At 41.8% G+C, this 20,212-nt stretch overlaps 1 long non-coding RNA gene across 1 annotated transcript in view; it reads right to left on the bottom strand.

Moving 5' to 3' along the window:
- Positions 1 to 20,212, bottom strand: part of LOC118830547 — an 87,542-nt gene that overhangs the window by 7,441 nt on the left and 59,889 nt on the right. Inside the window, exon 2 of the long non-coding RNA XR_005009087.1 lies at positions 18,824 to 18,958. This is a non-coding gene — a long non-coding RNA (uncharacterized LOC118830547). The remainder of the gene's footprint in view (positions 1 to 18,823; positions 18,959 to 20,212) is intronic.

The following is a 20,212-nucleotide window of genomic DNA, read 5'->3' as shown; positions in this document are numbered from 1 at the left end:
TGTGTTCTCAATACTTAGAGAATGTATTGTCCTAAGGGGTTCTCTGCGTTGTCAGGAAGAAATACTTGGCTCCAAACATTGATAACATTGAGATGGAGCGAAAAAGAAGAAAAGTGATATTATTGTGGGGGTATATTCCAGACCAACCAGCCAGAGGGTGGGCATAAATTTCTTGATGTCATAGACTGCTTCATTTATCTCTCCTCTGCCTGACATCATGCCTGACACGTAGTACCTATTAAATGCATTTTTGATGAATTGAAATGAATGGAGAAATTGAATGATGTCTTTCTCACATCCTACCATATGTAGGTGTGTACATGGGATCATGGATCTAATTAGAGCTGGATGGGACCTTTGAAGCCAGCAAGTCCGACAGCCTCATTTTACAGATGTCAAAACTGAGGAAAACAGAGATTAAGTGACTTTCCCATGACACACAGCTGGTGAGGCAGGATTCAAATTCAGGTCTTCCTGACTCCAGGGTCAGTGCTCTAGCCCCTGTGCCACCTAGTTATTTTCCGCTTCATTAGAATGGAAGTATCTTGAGGGCAGGGATAGATTCCCTGCTGTCTTTGTATCCTCAGTTCCTGTCACATAGTAGGTGCTACCTAAGTGCCTGGTGATTGATTGGCGCAGATGTCCATCCTGGCTCAGAGGAAGCATGGAGTTGTGATGAGGACTTTCAGATATGCAGGCAACTATCCCAGGTCTCTTTTTACCAAAAGGAAGGACTCTGGATAAATTTCTATCCTTCCACTTGATAATTCCATTTTTCAGAAGCAACGAGGAGAATTGCAATCAGGTCCTAAGCGACCAGTGATGCTGGAGCAGAGATGATCTGATCATTGGAAATTATGGCACCAAAAAACGGATGTTGACATAGGAAGCAGGTGTGCAAAGGCCCAGAGAAAACTTCTATGTCTTTATGGTTTGGGAGTCTAAAAGGAAAGAAAGTTCCAGAATTCTTCATTGGCAGCATACAGGACAGCATACCCAACCGGCTACATGCTCTCGAAGGTCCCTGTCCGTATTCTCATCTGATGAGTTGGACTCGAGATGTCTGCAATGCAGGCAACTATTTTGTTGGTTGCTGTGAGTCAGGGAGAAGTCGGGGAAGGGCAGGGCCGGCTCTTCTCCCCCAGTAAACAAAGGCAGCTCTCATAGCAGATGAGTTGGCATGATTGTGTTCCTAATGAGTCTCTAACTCTCAGCACACCATCTCCTTTTACTCTTGCCCTCGCTGACCCTGGCTGTAACCCTCAGATCCAGTTTTACCTCTGCCTTTCTGTTAAAGCTGCCTCCTATTAACTACCCACTGGAATGGCCTAGTGTCATTTCCAAGGGTTTCTGACTTTCCTCTGGCGGCAGTCCCACCACTGCCTCCACTGACTTCTGCCCAGGGAGATTTCCTGCCTGCCTTTCTGATTAAACCCCTATTCAGCTGATGCTCACTAATTAGCCAGCTGCATGCTATACTGGAGCCACCCCCTCCTGGTTTGGGCTCAGCTGAGAGTTTGCTGGGCCACGTCGCAGACCCTAGTGGGCCCCCAGGTAACAATCCGGAAATGAAAGATCTCAAGAGTGTGATGTAAATGGTGTCATCACAAATGCTTCTGATGTACCTCTATGCCTGTCTGTTGTCTCCTCAGTTAGAACGGTGGCTTCCTGAGGGAAGGCCCTGGTTTACTTTTGTCTTCGAGTCCCCAGCATTTAGCACAATAGCTGGTATACAGTAATCACTAATGCATACTTGTTGGTGGATTAAGGAAGAAAAGGGTGGAATTTAAGAAGATTCAAGGATTGCACAAGGGAGTTTTCCAATGAGTTTTTTTATAAAAATAGATGAAAGATGGGGGAAAAAGTAAGGTAGCCAATGTAATAAGACAGTAGCCCGACAAAGTCCTGGGCATCAATAGGAGGGTATTAAAGATTGAGAGAAAACTAAAAAGCATGACACATGAATAACTGGGGAAGAAAGCTAGAGCTATGTAGCCTAGAGAAAAAAAAAAGACCTAATGGAGTCAGAATAACAATTCAAATGTCTGAAGGGTGGCATGTGGAAAAGACTCAACATTCTTCCCAGTTCCTGGGAACAGTACTAGAAACAGCAAATAAGTTTAAGGTCACAGTTTTCAGCTCGATGTCAAGAACAATTTCTGAACCTTCATAGCCAGCCCACAATCTAACTAGCAGCCTAGTGAGTCAGTGAGTTCCTCACCAGCAGATGTGTTTAATCAAGGATACTGGACAGAGGCATGGTAAGACTGCTTTATGGGCGATCCACCGATCACAAAGGGTGCTAGACTCATGTAGGGTACACAGAGGAACACTTCTATTGTTCTTCCCAACACTGAGATGCTATTCTACTAATCTGGGAAAGTCATTCTGATCAGCAGCAGCATTTCCATCCAATTTTAAGGAAAGGACAATATATTTTACTCCTCACAAAGGCCCTAATACAATATGGGGCATGTTCAAATATTGCCTAATGGAAAAAAATGGAAATGTTTTCATTCTGCCACATTCTAAGATTTGAACTAATCTTTTTACTCATTTCACCTTTCTGTAGACAGTTAAACTCCCCTAACCCAACAGAAAATTAAAAAGTAAAGAAAAGCCCCTACGTCAGTATTCAAGGCTCCTTCCAACCCAGCCAGTTTATCTTCCCGATGGTATCTCCCCTACCTTGCTCTCTATGTTGTCGCCATCTCATAAACATGTAGCACATTGCCTCACCTCCTGGCCTTTTGGCACACCATTCCCCACATCTAGATTAGCTCTCCCGTTCACCATCCTCCACCATTTCCATCTGCTGACATCCACTCATCTGTAACATGAATGAATGGGGACCTGCCCCTGAGGGTCATGCAGACATTCTCTGCTGGGTTTCACTCTAAATGACTATGTGGAAACTTGCAGGGAGCTAATTTCTGGACACAACTCCTTAGAGATTGGTACCATATGATGACGACAATTCTTCTAATTGGCTGCCTTGGGTTGCTGAGTTAGAACTAAATGTATAATTGAAAGGGAGACCCATACCTTCTTCATTTTTATCATTGTAACTGTGATGCCAGACTATTTGGGGTTATTCCTGAGCATCTGGTGAGCGACAGGCATTGGTCCTATCTCCCAGTCAGCCATGGCAGCTCTGAGTACATGGCAGCTTCTGTCTTTTTGTGTTTGTTCTTTCTTTATCTTGGGCAAATGAGTATTCTGAGGTGGAAGCATCTAGGAAACCGTGAGAATATAGGGGCTGTTGACGTCTCATCAGAGGTCTCACGGGGACCTAGAGCTGAATGATGGCTAAGGAGTCCATCCGAGACAGTAGGGCAGTGGTGGCCGATGGCAATAGAAAGCAGAAAGATGTCACCTTAACATGGCAGCAGCTTTAGAGAACATGGATCTGGAAGCAGAAAGCAGTCCCTGCAGTGGACTTAACAGAAGCACAAATCCTTAGGACCTGGCTAGGCTGCCTATTTGGCAATGAACTTTACCTAAGGAGTACTTCATAAGGGGGTCCACAAAGGGGTGGGGGGGAGAGTCTTCCAGGTCCAGGAGTCAGATGCCCCTCTGCCATAGATGTTCTTTACACATATTCCTTGATACCATTGTACTTGTGTTTGAGGCCATTCTCCCCAGGCCCCTCCTGTGTTTACAGTGAGGGAGTATCCTAGTTGATGGGGAATGCTTTTTACCAATTGTTTTTACTGTACCATCTTAGTAAGTCCCTTTTCTGAAAGCTCATGGAGTCACTTGGTTAATAGTTAGTGAAGAATAAACTGGTGGGGGCTCATGAGCAATGTTCCTACAGGCATAGTACCTCAGAATCCTGAAAACAGTAGTCACCCCTCCATAGAGTGGCAGAATTGGGGAAGTTGATCCAAAGGGAGTTCTACACATACAATTATTCATTCAGAAAGCATTTATTAAGCACTGGATTTTTTGGTGTGTGTGCCAATCACAAAAGTAGGAGCTGGAATACAAGAACTAAAACCAGGAACAGTCTCTGCTCTCAAGGCAAACAGGCAGGTAAAAGGTAAGGAGCTTACATTCTACCAGGAGGAAGCAACGTAGATGCAAGAAAATAAATATGAAATTCTGTTGAACCAGTTGAAGGAGATCAGGAAAGGGCTTGAGGAGAACATGGCATGTGGGTGATCTTACTAAGTAAGGCACACATCTGACCATGTGCTTCCCCAGCTCAAAGAGCCGCAGAGACTTCCTTTGTCCTACTCCTGTGTTTGACATTTAAAGCCCATCACGATCTGATCTCTCTGGGTTTATTACACATCACTCCCCTTCACCCACTTAACCTTCCATCCAAACTAACCTATTTGATATTCCTCATACAGGAAATTCTCTCTCCTGTCTCTGTGTCTTTGCAATGGCTAAGCTCCTTCCACCCCCACCCCCACCCCCACTCCTGGGCTGCTTGGATTATGCTCCCTCCCTTCCGAGAATGTCATGTTTTCTTCAAAGATCAGCTCCAATGTAACCCCCTCTAGAAAGTCTATCCTGATTTCCACTTTCCCTTTAAATTATCTTGATAATTGATTATGTTGTTACATGCAAAGAAAAAATACATATACATATATATACAGATAGTATCAACTCTAATGTATATGTACTATTTCCCTGATACAATACAAATCTTCTGAGGACAGTAACCATTCCCTATTTGTTTCTGTCTTTCTAGTACCTGGCTCAACGTCTGGCACATATTACTTACTAAATAAATGCTTAGCAATCAGTTAACTGATGGATAGTTGGATAGATCTGAGCCTTGAAGGAAGCTAGCAGTTCCAAGAAGCTAAGGTGAAAGGGGGGTCCATTTCAGGCTTGGGGAGGACAGCCTGTGTAAAAACATGGAAGTGAGAGATGGAATGTATAGGGTACAGTAAGCTGGTTTTGGCTGAATCATAGAGACAGCATGGCATAACGAAGGGAGCAGAGGACTTGTAGCCAGGAGGATCTGGATTCAAGTTATGACACAGACCCTTCCTAGCTGTGTGAAACTAGATAAAACTCTTAACCTCTGTAAGCCCCATACAGCTCTGAGAAGCCTAGAGTTCATATGACAGAAACCTAGGTTAAATCCTATATTGGCTATTTCCTATTTGTGTGACTTCTGACAAAGTCCCTTAACATACTTGGACCTCAGTTTTCTCACTGTGAAATGGGGGAGAAGGCTGAATAGAAGATAATGAAGGTCCCTTCCTTCTCTAAGTCCCAGATCCTATGAGATTAAAGATGTTTGAAATGGGAATTCTAAAGACCTCTGGTGTCTAGGCATGTCAGACCTGACAGGGAACCAACAGTGCTGATGTGATTCTGAGGTAATGCCAATCACCTTCTAAATTAAACTTTTCCTTTGGAGATATTTCTGGTGTATTCTGCACTACCAATTCTTAATCTTTACATAGGCTAGTGGTAACAGGGTTGTTTAAACTCAACCTGGTACTGAGGATACTATTTAAAGTGGGGAAAAAGAAGAGGCAGCCATACTTAGCAATGCACAATGGATTTCTTTGCTCTCAGGCATTTCAAGGTTGGCCACCCCCTTTCAATGGGGGATTGGGCGGCAGTGCCTCTTAGACAAATGTTGTAGGATTAAAGGAGCAAGTTGAAAAGGAATTAAACATCCGAGGTTGCCAAGATGAGTTATGTCCCTGAGCCCTGAATCCTGGGATGGGTCTGAAAACCCCTGTTGACTCAAAAGATACCGTGACAAATCTCTTAATGAAACTCAAATGCTGGCAAAGCAGGTGCTGCAACTTTATTTATAGCATAGTGGGATGATAAAGAATCAAAAATTTTAAATAAAATTCCTTTATCCCAAATATCCTAATGCCAAAATCCTCCCTGGGCTCAAACCTCCTTTGAGGACAGATCCTTTCTCAATAGAGGCTGACGAGCTTAAGCTGTCCTGGCTGGTTTCCTATAAGGGAAGACTTACCTGAACAGGGCTTATCAGCAATCTTTTTCCTGTGACTGCCTGGAAGGAATCAGCAACATAATTCGGCTTAGATAACTGGATGCTCCTCTCTGAAGCTGGTCTTCTTGTTTAGACCCTCTTCCTCCTCCTCTATTCCTACCCGGTGGCTTGGGAAGCCAGACCCAAGCATGGGACAGTTATACTTTCAGTGAAACACACAAACTTCCCGCTCTTTGTCAGTTTCACTGGTCCTGACTTTCACCTGGTCCTTCACAGAGGATAGAGATTTTCAAAGATATCCCCTGAGTTGCTCTGTATGGCCAAGACACTTGGATAATATATTCAAATCGATTCTTTTCGGAGTATGGAAAAAATGGAATCCACTGGGTTTCCAGTGTGGAATTTTTAACTGGTCATTTTATCCTATCTCTTGTGTCATGTCTCCTGATTTGCTTAGCCCTATAGATAAATCAAGGACTGGTGACTTCACACAGGTCACAATTCCTCTATAAATGAGCTAGGAGCTTGGTGGCTCAATGGATAGAGTGCTGGACCTAGAATCAGTAAGACTCATCTTCCTGTGTCCAAATACGGCCTCAGACACTTGCTAGCTGTGTGACCCTGGGCAAGTCACTTAATCCTGTTTGCCCCATTTCCTTATCCAGAAAATGAACTGGAGAAATGAATGGCAAACTACTCCAGCATCTTTGCCAATGAAACCCCACATGGGGGCCATGAAGAGTCAGACATGACTGAACAACAACAAAAGACTTAAAACGTTGCCTGGGGATCAGGGAGGTTAATGGATTTGCCCATGGTTACGGAGCCGGTAAGGGAGGCAGACAGTGTAACATAATGTTTTTAAAATGCTTATTGATTAATTAGAAAAATGAGTGGATTTGAAGTCAGAAGACTGAAGTTGAAATCTTGGCTCTGTCCCTTAGCCAAAGCTACCTTTTCAAACTTATCATATATTAGAGCTAAACCCTGATTATTATAAATAATGAATTCCCTGAAGTAGTCACATTTCTTTAAATTTGAACTATTTGAAGTTTTCATTCTGTAAAGCATGGTAATTGGTTTTAGCCCAAAGGGAATATGCTGGATGAATCAGAATAATATGGCTACTTCAGGAGATTTGATATTTTCACTAATTGGAACCTAGCCTTAATCCCTCCTTCCTCACAGAACAGACAAATGGTCCATCCTGCTGTTCCTCACACAAAGCAGTCCATCTTCCATCTGTGGTCCCCCATGCTTACAATGCCTCTCCATGTCTCCTCACCTCTGCCTCCTTTGTGTGACCTCTGACAAAGTTCCTTAACCACACCTCTGCTTCCTTCTAAAGTGATCCGGGAGTTCTCCAACTGCTTTTTTATTTCATTTTTAATATTTTAGATAACTTTTAAGTATAATTTGTTTCCTTTGTAATCCTAGGCATTTTATTTTATTCACTTAAAACCATTAGGGGACTTGGTTTCAGCAGACTGTCCAAAGGGATCCATGACACAGAGAACTCCTGTTCCATGGTATCTTTCCTGAGACCCCCTCTCACAAATGACCTCATATTTATTTTTTATTAGTTTTTCAACATCCGTTTATGTATATATTGGCTCACATGGTAGAATGTAAGCTTCTTGGGATCAGGGAATGTTTCATTTTTGTCATATTCTCTGAGCCAAGCACCGTGGTCAGCATACTGTAGTTATCTAAGAAATGCTTGATGGGTCAAATGATTGGAAAGAGCATTGGACCATTTGAAGTCAGGAGCCCTGGGTCCAAATCTTAGCTCTGTGAACTTGTCTAGGTCTTCTTTTCCTCACATGTAAAATGAGAGCTTGGGCTAGAATAAAGAATTGTAGATTTAGGTTAGAAGGAATCTTGGAGGTTATTCAATTTTACAGAGGAGGAAACTGAGACTCAGAGAGTCTTAGTGAATTGACCTAGGTCAGAAAGATAGTATGTGGCAAAGGAAGAATTCAAACCTGAGTCCCCTGATTCCAAATCCAATAGCTTTTCCACATCACCAGCTCTAATTCTACAATCAGTGTCAGGAGTGGGATTTGAACTGAGGAATCCGATTGTAGACCAAGCACTCTATTTACTATATTGCTTTTCCTTTCTCGGCAGCAGTAAAAGCAGCTGACCTTTCTAGAGCTCTTTAAAGTTCACAGTGCTTTACTTCCAGCATCTCATCTCATCTCATCTCCATGACGGCTAGGTGACAGGGGTGTATCATCATTCCTATTTCACAAAGAGTAAACTGATGCTCAAGGTCATTACGTGATCTGCTCAAGGTCAGCTAATAGGTGTCAGAAGCATGACTTGAATCCAGATCTCCTTGACTCCAAATACAAGCCTATCCTAAAGGCTACGCTGACTCTGAGCAACCTTGATGGTCTGTGTCTTTGGAGGATCTGGCCAAAAGTCAAGAACGGCTTGGCCTCTAACCCTAATATCTTCTAAGCATTCAGTGAGCTTTCTTGTGAATGAGAGCCATCTTTACCGACATGGGAGACTTTCTCCATTCTATATGGAGCCCTATTCCAACTTCTCTAAGAAGGAGACCGTAAGATTAGACACAGGGCCAAACTTTACAGTCCCTTTGTAGGGTGGGCTGGGGAATCCGCTATCTCACTTAGAACATGGATATTAAAGCATAAGATATGCAACTTTGCTTATCAAGTTACTGTCTCAGTGGATTGCAAAGTCTTTGCTTTTTCAGCTGTTCTAGAGATATACTTGAGTTGGCTACAATACAGGGCAGTTAATTTTTCTTCTATAGAGGAAACACAAAAACTTATATATACACAATGTGTGTTCAAACAAGAACTCCATGGAAGCAAGGAAGAGAATTTCCTAGTTAAACATGATCTTGAGAAATTCTTCCATATGTGGAAAAGTCTATGCAAGCCTGACATATAGAGATATATACATATATACACACAGGACAGTCTGTATACATTTATAGCACATTCATTCAACCTCAAAACATAAAATAATTTTTTTTTTTTCTTAGCAAAAGCCAGGAATTATGCCTTGATGTCCAGAATCCATCTTCTGGAGGCAACTGAGAAAGTAACGTTCATTATCTGGATATTCAAATGCAGAGTCCCTTCCTCCCCCTCCTGGACACCCCCCAACACACACACACACACATCTCACACAAAATCTGGGCTACTTTACTAGTGAATCTATACCTAAAGTAAGAGCATCAATGAAAGCCCACAAAGATTACTAGCAGGTGTGAGGAAAGTGAAAGATGGAAGCTGAAGTCAGCCCTTTGAAAGCAGCCACAGGTGAGGGACTCCTGGGGATATTTATATTCTTGTGTGAGCTGGGAGATCATCACTAAATCCTCATTAACAAAATTCATAACATAAATCGTCAAAGAAAAGAGGATGGATGGGCTTGGTTTTTACTCAAATGAAATCATTGAGATAACCTATGTAAAGTGCTTTCCAAGCCTTAATGTGCTATATAAATGTGAGTAATTGTTACAGAGAGGGACTGGACCTGCGATATCATTAACACAAGAAACTCCTGGATGGAAGCGATCCCCAGTGATGTCACGAATTGCCTGGAGCTGGCCATGGTCACCAAGTCGGGCTGTGTCTCAGACGGGACTTTGCCCGAGGCCATCTTAGTGCTGAGGCTGGGTCTTTATCTACCATCCCATCCGCATCATTTTCCTGGGATTGTTGATGCACTTGTAGATTTGCAAAGTGCTTTACAAATATCCCATTGTGTCCTCCCAGCAATCCTAGGAGATGGGTGTGTTGTTGTCTCCATTGTGTTGTTGTTCAGTTGTTTCTGACTCTTTGTGACCATATTTGGGATTTTCTTGGCAAAGATACTGGAGTAGCTTGGCATTTCCTTCCCCAGCTCATTTTACAGATGAGGAAACTGAGGCAAGCAAAATTAAGTGATTTGCCCACACAGCTAGTAAATGTCTGAGGACAGATTTGAACTCAGGAAGATGAATCGGTGTTTGTTGTGCCACCTAGCTCATTTTATAAATGAGAAAAATTAAGGCAGACACCTGTTAAGTTGTTTGCCACAGCTCATACAGTTAATGAGTGCTTGAGGTCAAATTTGAACTCAAGTCTTCCTAACGCCAGATAATAAATCTCCTTCTACAGTATCACCTAGCCACCTTCTTCTCCTATTCCACTTGCTTCTTCTTCTTCTTCCTCTTCCCCCCTTTCTCTCATTCTTCCTCTTCCTCCTCCTCCTCCTCTTTGGAGTTGATGGCCCTCAGACAAAAGAGTCCTGTGACTAATATGAGCTATTTTCATTCCTTTGCACTTAGTGTTTGCCAAACCCTTATACAGGTGAACAAAATGAGTGATTTTCGTAACTGAATAAAAGGTCTGGCAGGCTGGCTCATCTTCTGTGGTCACTGAAAGTATCTTCATTCCAACTCTATTAGCAAACAAGACAATGGGGATGAGACATCTTCTCATTCCCAAATACTTTTGATTGTTTCCATTAGTCCTCTATATTTGGGGTGCTATTCATTCCTCATAGGGTAAAGGTTATAAACATTTGATGTGGCAGCACCTGTCAAAATCATTATTCTAAAATGTTAGTGGATAAATATTATTTTGGGGTATCTAGGAGAAGTCACTTCAACCCTGATAATGCTGCAGTTCTCTTTATTTGTTGAATTATCAGGAACTTTTTGAAAATTTTATTTATAGTAAAGAGATTTATCTATCAGTTTATGAACTCTCTCTCTCAGTTTCCTCACAGGAAAGGTGAATAATGATAGTATCTACTTTCTAGAGTTGTCATGAGAATAAGATAAAATTTGTAAAGTGCCATATAAATTCTAGCAATGATGAGGAGGAGGAGGAGGAGGAGGATGATAAACAACATGCCTCTGCTGTATACTTCTGGCCATCAGATCATGTCTTTCTAAGTATTCAGGAGTTTCTAAGTTTTGATAATCTGCAGTAATATGGCATTCCTACCATTATCTTGCAAAATCTGTATTTATCAATAGAGTCCAGGTTCCTTCAGATCTAGCCTTCTTTAGTTTAGTAGCAATGACTGAATCTTCTATCACTATCATGAACCGTTCCACTTATGTAAACAAATTCACTTAATTCACATATTTGCCTGCCCCTTTTCTTTTTCAAAATATTGTTGGTTGAGTTCATATGGATGTTGCCCATGGAGGGCCTTTTGATTCTAATACCTTAGTCATTTCATAGGATCTGTCCATTGGCAAAGCAGTACAGTCACGTCCGTTCAATCTAATAGAATATATCTATTAGCAATCTTTATTATAGCTCTGTTAATTAGGATCCATTTGTTAAAGAATTACTTCTGTAAATTTGTAACCTGGTTGTCATGCAGTCTTAGAAAATCTTTTTCTTCCTTTCTGACATGAAGGTGCCTTAGAGTAGTGGGCTGTGTGTTTTATTGTAAATCAATTTTCATTTTCTTGTTATTCCAAAGGCATATATTGTCTGATACTGAGAGGTTTTTAATTACTCTCAATGCCTTTTTCCATTAAGCTTTGATTTCAAGATTCCTGTCTCTTGACATAATGCCACCACTATCTCCTTGATAATGACAATGATTATTACTCCATATCATAAAGAAACAGTGAATATCCTGAAATTGACATGAACCCCCATAGGTTCATCTGTCTTGCTGTAAATTCATAAAGATGTAAATGTTTGAGGAATTCAAGGTGAGAAAGTCATCTTGCTTTCTCTTGGTATCGTACGGCTACCAGGCTTTCACTCTCAATATTTGGCCAGCCTCTTAATCAAATCTGGCATCAAATCATACCCCAATTTTTTATCCATTTCCAATTTTTGTCCAAGATACTTAAAGAATTGTTTCTCTAAATAAGACCCATTAGATTGTGAGCTCCTTGAAGGCAGGGACTGTCTTTTGCCTCCTTTTGTATCCCCAGTGCTTAGCACAGTGCCTGGCACATAATAAGAATTTAAGATGAAGTCTTTGACATTTCTAAAGACTCATCTCCCCACCTCTAGGTGTCCTGTCTATCTGTCTCTTTACTTTAGTAGTCTCATAGTTTCATACACTAGAGTAGAAGAAGGGAAAGACTCTTGGATGCCACAAAAGAAGGCCCAGATTCTGCACTTACCAGCCTGGAAACTTCAGGTAAGGCCTTTCATCCCTCTATACAGAAGACTCTCAGATTTGCTCCTCTGGTCCCAACCTCCTTCTTGACCCACTTCTTACACTGCTAACTGCCTACTGGATGTCTTGAACTGGATGTCCCTATTCAAAATATCCCAGAGTGAACTCAGGATCTCTCCCCGCTCCTCCATCTTCCCACCTTAACTCTCCTATTCCCGTTGGGGGAGCCACCATCCTTCCAGGTCCTCAGACTCAAGCCTGGGTGTCATTCTCAATTCCTCACTTGCTCTCCCCCACCCCCCAGTCCCTCCCTGGCTAATCTGTTGCCAAGTTCTCTCATTCTGTCTGATTCTGCCACTGCCTTAGTTCACCTGGCGCCCAGATTGTCACAATAATCTGTTGATTGGTCTTCCTTACTTGTATCTCTACAACCTAGTCCATGCTCCCCTCAGCTTTCAATCCGAACTTCCTAGAGTGGAAGCCAGTCCTTGGCATACCTCCTGTCCCCTTTCCTCTCCTTCTTCCACCCCCCGCCATTCAATCAGCTCCAGTGGCTTTTTATTATGTCTAAGATCAAATAGAAAATCCTATTTGTTAAAGCCCTTCATAAGCTGGCCGCTTTCCGCCTTTCCAGTCTTCCTCCCTTACTTTTCCAATCCCTCCTTGTACCCACCCCCATCACACTCCTGATCCAGTGCCACTGGCCTATCTTTGCTGTTCCTCTAACAGGACACTAAGGCACCTGTCCCCAGATATCTTTGCAGGTTGCCCCCACACCAGGAAATCCTGCCTCTTGCCCTCCCTGGCTCCCTTCAACTTTCAGCTAAAGTCCCACCTTCTGAAAGAAGCCCTTCACAGGCCTCATTCATTTTAGTGCCTTCCCTCTGATATTATCTCCAATTAATCTTACCCATTTCTTCTTTGTCTATAGTTGTTTACATGCTGTGTCCCTTAGACTGGGAGCTCCTTGAAGGTAGGAGCCATGTACTTTTAAACTTTCTTTGTATCCCCATCATTTAGCATAGCAACTGGCACATAGTAGGTGCTTCATAAATGCTAATTAACTTCTTGTTGGCTTATCTCTGGGGCTCAATTTCCTTGCCTGTAAATTAGGGATTATACAACTCCCCCTGCCTCCCTCTGAGGGGCAGTGTGAGTTTTAAATGAGGTTTCAGGAAAGAAAACCCCTTGAAAGAGGAGGTCCCTCTTCACCAAGGACCCCCAAATGGCTGATGGTAGATCCTTGGGTTAATACCTCCACTCTCTTCTGGCAAATCCATCTTCCCCCTTGGAGAGGGGGAAGGGAGGCTGATTTGAATCTCCCTATCTTCTGGTAATACACCTTTAGGAGTTTGTGAGCATTTTCAGTTGTTTGACTCTTCACGACCCCCTTTAGGATTTTCTTGGCAAAGATACCGGAGTGGTTTGCCATTTCCTTCTCCTGATCATTTTACAGTTGAGGAAACTGAGGCAAACAGGGTTAAGTGACTTTTCCAGGGTCATATAGCTAGTAAGTGTCTGAGGCCAGACTTGAACTTAGGTTCTCCTCACTCTAGGCCTGGTACTCTCTCCGCTATGTCACTTGCCTTCCCTTTGTGGGTATTGATAATTATTATATTAAATCATTACAGTAACATGGATGATGAGAATCAGAATTGTGGTCCTCTCTCTCTAGCCATCTAGCTGGGAGCAATACTTCCTTTTCTAGATTCCAGGGAGGGGCTCTTCATTGCTAATTTATTGAAAACTGACCTCTCTTGCCAACCCTCTCACTGAAAAATGCATTAATTAAATTACACTAAGCGCTCCAGTTCATCCTGCATTACTTTCCCCAAACGCCATTCCATTACTCCTGCCCCCAATGCTTAGTACTTGTGTGAATTTGGGCAAGGCCCTTTATGGTCTCTTGGGGGTTCAGTTTCCTGATCTGCAAAATGAAAGGGGTTGGCCTGGAGGGCTGGCAAAGTCACTTCTTCTCCTATGTCTGTAATCCTATGAACAGAAACACATGTATACAGTTGTATACATGTATACACACATATACATAGGCCCCTGTTCACCAAGGACCCCCGGATGGCTGATGGTGGATCCCTTGGGTTAATACCTCCATTCTCTTCTGGCAAATTCATTTGATTAGATGAGGGGGGAAGGAGGGGGAGGAGAGCCTGATATGAATCTCCCTATCATCTGGTAAGAAGCTTCAAAAAGGCTGCTAAGGAAATGGATGGAAGGCTCACTTCCTGCTTTTCAGCATCAATATGATACAGGGAAAATTTGCCTTAAAACACGTGCTTCTGATTAGAAATGCTACTGGAAAACTAGATGGGCCCTATTTTTTATGCCTGACAGCACCAAGTCAGGCTATTCCCTCACCTGACATTATTCCAAACTCATAGTCTTTGAATGAAATTTCCCCTGAGTTAAAAAGCAAAGAGGAGGGGCAGAAAGGGGGGAAAAGGAGTGAAATAATGGGGGGAGGAAGGGAGGAGCAGAAAATGACCCCTTCCTGAAGTTTCTAGCAATCTTTGAATTTTTTTTCAGGAATATTACTTTCTTTTCTTCTTGCTTTCATGAATTTTGTTTTTGGAATGAGAGACATAAAAAATATCCTCCCATCTCCCCACTGTCCTCTCTAAGTTCATCCTTGAGCTAGCAGGAAAAGAAGGAGGTTCCAAAGAGGCAAACAGGCTTGAAAGAAGGACGAGCATCCTAAGGTCTAGAAGGATCTCAAAGAGAAAATGGCCTCTCATTAGGGAGGGGGTTTCTCTTCCTAGAGGTGATGACATAGGGAGTAGATGGCCACTTTTGAGGGGATTTTATAAAGGAGATACCAACTGAGATAGAAGTTTTAATAAATGGCCCCTGAGATCTCTTCCAATCTGGAAAACAGTTGAGATTCCTAGTTTCACTTGGGTCAGGACAGCTCAGGACATGGTAATTTCTATACCAAGCCACCATAGAAAGTGACCCTTATCACTCAATACTCAATATCTCCTCTCAGAGACAGTCTCCAATCCCAGGAGTTGGGGTTGCTAGGGAAGTACGAAAGGGCACATTATTCAACTGTCATGGGAGCATACATTCAAATCTAATAGGGTGGTCCTTAGCCACCATTTAGACCAAGGTCCTCATGTTATAGAGGAGGAAATGAAGGTCCAAAGAAGTCAAGTGATTGGCTCATTGGTCAAATGACCAGACAGAGAGAACTGGCAGAAAAGCTTGGTTCAAAGACAAGTTGTTTGACGCCATATCCATGCCATCACGTTGTTACCATGGCCATTCAAATCCTACCAGATTTGGGAGAAAGGGTAGAGATATTAAATGGGTAAATTTCAGATAGAAACATTGGCTTAATCAAAACTATGGGCTTAAAAGAGGGGTCTGTGGATAGATTTCAGGGAGTTTCTGAATTTGTTTGGGAAATGTGTCTTTCTTTATCCCCACTAACATTTTACTGAAATTTAGCATTTACTTCAATTATTGAAAAATATGATCCTGAGAAAGGGTCCACAGTTTTCATCAGACTGTGAAGGGTGAGAGACAGTGTGGGGGAAGGAAGGAAGGAATGAAGGGAGGAAAGAAGGAAGGAAGGAAGGAAGGAAGGAAGGAAGGAAGGAAGGAAGGAAGGAAGGAAGGAAGGAAGGAAAAATAGTTCTTGTCTTAGCAGTTCCTTTGAAATCCAATACCCATGCTATGATCCAACTTAGGTACTTAATGTTTGTTAAATTAGTTTGCTTTCCAGGATCTATAGAGATAGTTAAATATATAGAGACTTAGAGCTAAAAAAGACTTTCCCCTCATTTTGCAAGTGACTCACCTGGGCCCCAGAGATGTTAAGTGACTTATCTATAGTTAAACACTTAGTAAATGTCAGAGGCAGGAGGATTTGAACTCAGGACTTCTAAATCCAAATTCAGTATTTTGTCCACTACACCATGACTCCTCTTTAAAATTACGTCTTACCTGATGTAATTTAGCCTCCTAAGAGCAGTAAAACAGGCAGTGGGCTGTGGTGCATAGAGATCATAGAATTCAAGCAGGAAGGGACTTTCAAGTTCACTTTGTCCAAAAAAAAAGGTCACTTTGTTGGACCCCCTCATTTTACAGAGAAGGAAACTGAGGCAGATGCTTGCCCATGGTCACCCAGCAGGTAAATGTCAGAAGCTGAATCTGCACACAGGTCTTCCTAGCTCCAAGATCAGCACTCTATTGGCTGTATGATGTTTTTCTCTCCAAGGCAAGTGATGGATTCCTCATGATTCTGCATTTCTTTTGCAATCCCCAGAAGACAGTGTCATTGGGGATTGACAGCATATTCAAATTCCCAAGCAGGCTTTATGCCCTCTGAAAAATCTATTGTATTACAGGATCTTTGAGATCACCTAGTCTGACCCTCACATTTTAGAGATGAATATACTGAGGCCCAGAGAGGGAGATGTCTTGCCCAAGATTGTACTTGTTGCAAACAGCAGTCCCAGGCTCGGATCCATGCCCTCTGCTGCCAAAGTAGCTGCTCTTTCCACTAGACTTTGACTATTAGTCCAGACATAGAAAACTAACACTGTATCCACCTCTTTTACAAAAGGCAGATAAGCTCTAGGTGATAGAACAACACAGCTTTGGCTCCCATGGGCCATGTTGACTCCCTCTTCTGGGTCACTGAGTTTCATGACCTTCATAAGGTCCTAGAATATCCCTTTAATGCAATGGCCCCTGGTTTGTGGTGTTTGCTTTCTGTATTTTAGCCCAGTTACAAATCGTCCTATGATGAGGCACAGACAAGACTTGGGTGAAGGAAGGGATGGGGGCAGAGGTTCTGAAATCCAGAAAAATTAGACCTTTAGTGTGAGTGAGGCAGCTATCAGCAGTCAGGAAAGAAGGTTTCAAGGAGCCTGGGGAGGATGGGCACTCACACACACAGACCAAAACACCCTCAGCTGTGGAAAACAATGAATTAAAAAAAAAATTTTCCCCACTTTCTTATTAGATCTTTACCATAAAAACACAACTTAAAATTTTATTTAAAAATTTTGCAATTATATCAAAAAAGTATCTTCCTGACTTGTGCATCAAAAATGTCAAATGTTTGGGTGACTCTCTGCTTGAGCTGTTGGTGCATATCTTGGGATCTCTCAAAGTAGAGCTGTCCTCCATGTTTGGGCGGGGGTGTGGTGGGGAGGGGCAGGAGAGCTCCCGAATGTGATGGGTGAGATCTCTTTAAACTTTAGTGTCAGTCCAGGTTTTTACTTCCTTTACCTTTTAAGTTCTAATTCAATTCATCAAACATTTATTAGATCCCTACTATATGCAAGGTGCAAACTCAAAAATGAAATTATCTTTTGTCTTCAAAGAGCTGCAATTCTACGTCTTTTCTTTTAATTGAGTGCTAATGATTTAGTCATATTTAGTCAAGCTTCAGGAATAATAAATTGGGGGAAATGGGGTGCTTCTTGGGAATGGGATCACAGGCACTTACAAGAGCCCATCACTCCTGAAGAGAAACAGATATTGCTTTTTAAGTAACAAATCAAATGGTCTGAGCTCTTGCCCGTGGATTGCAGTGTGAGTCATCTGTTAATTACCTGTTTGCCAACTGTGGTATGATGGAAATTAATAAAGGATATAATCGCCCCCCCCAAAACATTCAAGGGACAGGTATAGAACCAAGTTAATAATAATGGTCATCAATATGACATTACATTTTCAAAAGGTGTTTACATTCATTAGTTCAATTGATCCTCACAACAACTACTGAAAAGCTGTCCATACAATCCTGTCTCATGGATTTACAGGATTCAGTTGTTAGAAGGGCCCTTAAAGTCAATCCTGTCTAGACCGTCCATTTTGCAAATGAGGAAATGGAGGTTTGGGAAAGTAGTGGCTTGTCCAAACTCACAGAGCTAGTAAAGAGAATTCAAACCCAAGCCTCCTGGGTCCAAAGGCAACATTGATATTTCTTACTACACTATGGCCACCTCCAATGCATGAGAAACAAGAATGAAATGAAAGGGGCTAACGTCAGAGATGTTATTGTGTTGGTCTGCATTTCCTTTGACCTTGTCATGACATTCTGCTTTTAACATGGTTAACTGCAAGACAAAACCAAAAAATAAGCAAGCCCCATTCTGTGGGCGAATTTGAAAGGCATTTAGCATGATGAGAGGATTTTTTTTTTTGCTTTATTTTTAAAGCAAAGTTTTTATTGATAGATCTTTTATTTTACAATGTTACTTCTAGTTCACTTTGCTTGGAAAATCAAGACCACAGTGTCCAGAAGATATAAACTGGAATTTTGGACACTATCTGCTAAAAACCAAGCATCATTGTTTTAAGGTCCCGTTGGTTTGCACTAGAATTAATTTGTATTGCTGAGGAATTTTCTTGGACATTGTCAAAAAATTACCTTCTCTGGAAACTCAATGAAATGGACATCCTAAAGGACTTTTTAGTTGTCAAAATTTAGTTATCAAATTAGTGGTATACTTAGGAATCAAAAGCAGGGGGGAGTGAGTTTGAAAAGGAAAAGAAGGCTGGGGAGGGAAGCATAATATAAACAGTAAAAGACAAAAACCCAAAGAGGAAAGAGAAAAGAAAACATTTAGGTTCTCTGAGTGATGGAAATAAATACCAAAGCTATTAGTTTCAGTTCAAAGAACATATCACTTTGTGCTGTTTATTATTTCTCAAGGGGTATTTATTTTATCTTGAAATATCTAAAGGGTAAAAGGGATACTCAAGGTAAGGGATGATGTAACTGACCTGGTCTGGAGAGGGTCTGTGGTTGGAATGCTGGGACCTCCCAGGAGACCGGTGATGGTGATGGTGGTGATGGTGATGGTAATGGTGATGGTCTTCATCATAATTGTCAGCCATCAACTTCATTCTGTTCTGGGTCTGTACGGAACAGAAAGGGGGAAGAATTCCATCAGCTATGGAAAGACTATGGAAACAGAGTCTTGGCAATAGCAAGAATATCCGTAGTAGTAATCTGTTGGTTCCCCATTCACAAGTTATGACTTTAAGTCAAATTGAGATCAAGGCAGGAAAACCATCCAACGAGAGTTTTGCGACACATTGGAAGAGGGTCTATCCCAGGCAAAGCATTTATATTTGTAAATTTCCTTCTCCTTGGGGCATTCCATCCATTCACATTGTCCCCATGGCGGTGCTCAAGTCCCAAAGGTCACATGTCACAATCAACTACTAGCAAGAGAAGTGAGTGTGTGAACTTGAGATGATGTAACGCTGGAACGAAGCACACAATTACACACATACAGGATGAAGCAATGAAATAACAAGGAGATCACTGCTACCCTTGGGGAAAAATAGCCAATGGAGATGAAGTCACTGGACCATTTTTCAAAGACAATCAAGAAAGATTTCATTCTATGTTGATCACCTTTACCTATTGTGATCATGCTAGGGCCACATTAGGGAAGTATATTTATTAAGGGAATAAAGAATGGAGTAAGTTTGTTGGCCTACATCTGTTATTTCTCTTCTATAGCATTTGTCATGTTGGGCAATTATTTAACATTCAACTTAAACCTTTATCCTTTGATCAGCTAAGAAATTAAATTTCATCTTATTACTTTACCTAAATGAATCACAGTACCTATTAATTTCACAAGTGTCTAAAGACCCCCCCCCAATAGCAAAAGGAGATGAGACCAACTTATCCATTGGTACAGAGCCAGCAGTTTGAGGGGGGCACATTTATCCTTATGTTGTTATTCAGTTGTTTTCAGTCATGCCCAACTTTTTGTGACCCCATTGAGAAACCCCAAATCTTGGCAGAAATACTGGAGTGGTTTGCCATTTCCTTTTCCAGCTCATTTTACAGATGAGGAACTGAGCAAACATGATTAAGTGGCTTGCCCAGGGTCACACAGCTAGTAATTGTCTGAGGTCAAATTTGAACTCAGGTCTTCCTGACTCCAGCCAATCCCAATGCCTTATCTACTGCACCACCTAGATAGATGCCTCTGTTAACAAAAAGGGGGATGTCATGAATTTGCATCCTACTATATCATATAATGCCACCAGGTTCCTACGAGTGCGAGTAATGAATCCTATGAAGTGGTTGCAAGTCTTTGAATTCAAGCTCTTTGAAGTTATAATTAAGTAAAATATGGTAATTGGTTCCAG

The sequence above is a fragment of the Trichosurus vulpecula genome, chromosome 9 (assembly GCF_011100635.1).
Source record: "Trichosurus vulpecula isolate mTriVul1 chromosome 9, mTriVul1.pri, whole genome shotgun sequence".
In the NCBI taxonomy this organism is placed as follows: domain Eukaryota; kingdom Metazoa; phylum Chordata; class Mammalia; order Diprotodontia; family Phalangeridae; genus Trichosurus; species Trichosurus vulpecula.
Note: the sequence above shows the minus strand (reverse complement) of the source record. Positions and strands in the feature narration are given on the sequence as shown.